The following is a 3,174-nucleotide window of genomic DNA, read 5'->3' as shown; positions in this document are numbered from 1 at the left end:
ACCTTTACTGTACATGAAGATTGCCTCTTGGTAGGGGCAGTGGAAAATGACACAGCAGATTTCTGCTTGCTGTGTGTGTCAAGGATATCTGGAAGAGTTCACAGATCCTAGTATAAACATACTTCAAAGATATTGTGGATTTGGTTTCAGTCCAGTGCAATAGTATGAATAGCACATCAATGAGAGTCACACAATTTTTTTTTATAACTTTTCCATATAAAATATGTGTTTGCACTATATTGCACAGTGTAATTGTGCAATGACCTTATGTCTTAAAGCAGTAAGTACCATAAGTAAAAAAACTCTATCTAAAACTTGTAGCAATCATCTGAGATGTTTGATAAATGGATCTGATAGATTTGCTTGAGGAAGGTTTTACAATCATCCAAAGAGTAAATAAATACAATATCTTAGAAGCACTATAGATTGTATACAAAAAGTTGGTTCTTTGAAAAAAATCAATAAAATTGATAAACCCCTAGCCATGCTAACAAAGAGAAAGAGAATACACAAAATAATAAAATATGTGATGAAAAAGGAAATATCAGAATGCACATATTTGAAATACACAAAGTAATTAGAAAGTATTATGAAAATTTATACACCAATAAAATGGGAAGTTCCTGCAGGTGTGTCTAGTCTGCCCTGCCCCATGGGAAGTGTAATGCAAGACTAACACTGAATTTTGAAAAATGCAAGTCGTATTGAAGGTTTTCCCTGAAATATTCAGGTTAAAATTTGACATTCTTAGGGGACAAATGTGTCAATGTTGCTTAGGCTTTGAACCCTGATCCTGACCTCAGGGAGTTTAGAAACCATGGTGAATATTCATAAGTAATATGAACCCTTTGCTTCTGGATGCTCCCTTAGAATTATAATAAACTTCAAGGTCAATGACCATGCTGTCTCCTACTATCACAGTTCTCTGTGTCTTTTGTTTTTCTTTACTTTTTAATTTTTAAAGATTGCATTTTGAGTGCTCGCTTTGGCAGCACATATACTAAAATTGGAATGATACAGAGAAGATTAGCATGGCCCCTGTGCAAGGATGACATGCAAATTTGTGAAGCATTCCATATTTTTTAGATGCTCAATTCATAATAGCCAGTGGAACCAACCTAGATGCCCTTCAATTGACGAATTGACGAATGGATAAACTGTGGTATATATATACAACAGAATATTACTCAGCCATAAAGAATAAAAAAATTATGGCATTTACAGGCAAATGGATAAAATTGGAGTATACCATGCTAAGTGAGATAAGCCAATCTCAAAAAAAAAGGTCAAATGATCTCTCTGATAAGTGGATGATGACACATAATGAGGGGTGGGAGGGATTAGTTTTAGGGTTAGGGTTAGGGTTGGGGGGAGCAAGAATGGAGGAAGGAAGGACTGTATAGAGGGAAAAGAGGGGTGGGAGGGGTGGGGAGAAGGAAAAAAATAACAGAATGAATCAAACAACATTACTCAATGTAAATTTATGATTACACAAATGGTATGTCTTTACTCCATGTACAAACAGAGAAACAACATGTATCCCATTTGTTTGCGATAATAAAGAAAGAATGCATTTTGATTCCTTGTACACAAATTGGGTACAACTTGTCTTTTCTATGGTTGTACAAAATGTAGATTCACACCATTCATGCAATCATACATACACATAGGTAATGCTGTCTGTTTCATTCTACTATCTTTATATCCCCCACCCGTCCCACCCCATTTTCCTCTAAATCATCCAAATTTTCTTCCCCATAAGCCCCCCTTATTATATATTGTTATGCACGTATCAGAGAAAATATTCAGCCTCTGATTTTTTAGGATTCATTTATTTCACTTAGCATATTTTCCAACTTCATCCATTTTCCAGCAAGTGTCATAATTTTATTCTTCTTTATGGATGAGTAATATTCTATTGTGTATATATACTACTGATTCTTTACCCATTCATCAATTGAAGGGCATCTTAGTTGGTTCCACAATCTAGCTATTGTAAATTTAGCTGCTGTGAACATTGATGTGGCTGCATCACTGTAGTATGCTGATTCTTTTTTCTCTCCCTACTGCTCAGTCCCTCAGCAGGACCTACCAAGGAGTTACTTCATTAGCACTGTTTAAGGCCATATGTTGACATACTGCTTGTTAACACAAGGATAAAATTAGAGCTCTGATTTCCTTACTTTCATTGCACTTTTGGACTGCTACCTAAACTGGTCAGAAAATCCTAGGAGGAGGCCATGTCTGCCATGGTGAAGACTTTGTGCTAGCTTTCAGTACAGTACCTGGCCAAATGTAGCTGAAATGAATAACTTCATTAAATGAAGCTTAATAAGCCAATAGTGTACTTGCCTCAAGTTGTTACTCCCAAAGGTACATGGCATGTCTGAAAGAATCTTGGGTGCATTTCTCACTAGTCTAAGTTTGGCTTCACTAGTGGAATGGTCTTTAGAAAAGTGGCCTTAGCTAAGGAAATGGCCTGTCTCAACAGGACTAGACCTCGATCCTGTAACCCTACACTTAATAAAAAATGAGGGGGACCCCTGCCCCACCATGTTACATTTTCTATCCTGCTCCTGGCTCCCTTTTTTATTTTTTCTCATCCCACTCCATTTTACACAAGTATGTACTGTATATTAATGTAATCCAGGGCATGTGCCTTAAGTTTCCCTGTCAATACTTCAAGAAAATCATTACTCTCATTTCATAAGTGGAGCAAAACTGATCACAAAATAAACTTGGGTGTTTGCACTGAGAAGCAAACATAAAAATTACTAATGAAACATGGAACCAAATCGATGTCATCATAGCCTAATGATATAATGTGTCTAGGGACATTCTAATATAACTGACTGCCCCCTTGGCTTCCAAAGTTGTCAGAAACTGAGAGGAATGCTGATATTTTTGGTGCTTCACAGAGAAGCAAAGAATGCTCAACCCCCATTCCTATTTATCCAAAGTAACAGAGTCCCAGGGAGCAGCACATTTCAATGAAAAGGGTAATTGAGGTCCAGTTATAAGGATTATGGGGAGATTAATTAAGAGGTAAGCCCACAGTATGGTGAAGAGCAAGAAGTGGGCCCATGGGAAAGTTAATTCAGTTTTATTATCTATTCCAAGGTCATATCAATTTACATTATTTTACATGTGCAGTTAACTTTACGCATATACAGA

The 3,174-nt window shown here is 36.6% G+C and overlaps 1 non-coding gene across 1 annotated transcript; it reads left to right on the top strand.

Moving 5' to 3' along the window:
- Positions 1 to 976: 976 nt before the first annotated feature.
- On the top strand, positions 977 to 1,083 carry LOC124974396 (U6 spliceosomal RNA). The gene has a single exon (XR_007106776.1). It is a non-coding gene; the product is annotated as a U6 spliceosomal RNA (small nuclear RNA).
- The last annotated feature ends 2,091 nt before the right edge of the window (positions 1,084 to 3,174 follow it).

The sequence above is a fragment of the Sciurus carolinensis genome, unplaced genomic scaffold (genome assembly GCF_902686445.1).
Source record: "Sciurus carolinensis unplaced genomic scaffold, mSciCar1.2, whole genome shotgun sequence".
NCBI classification, from domain to species: Eukaryota; Metazoa; Chordata; class Mammalia; order Rodentia; family Sciuridae; genus Sciurus; species Sciurus carolinensis.
This window is presented reverse-complemented; position numbering and strand designations above follow the sequence as displayed.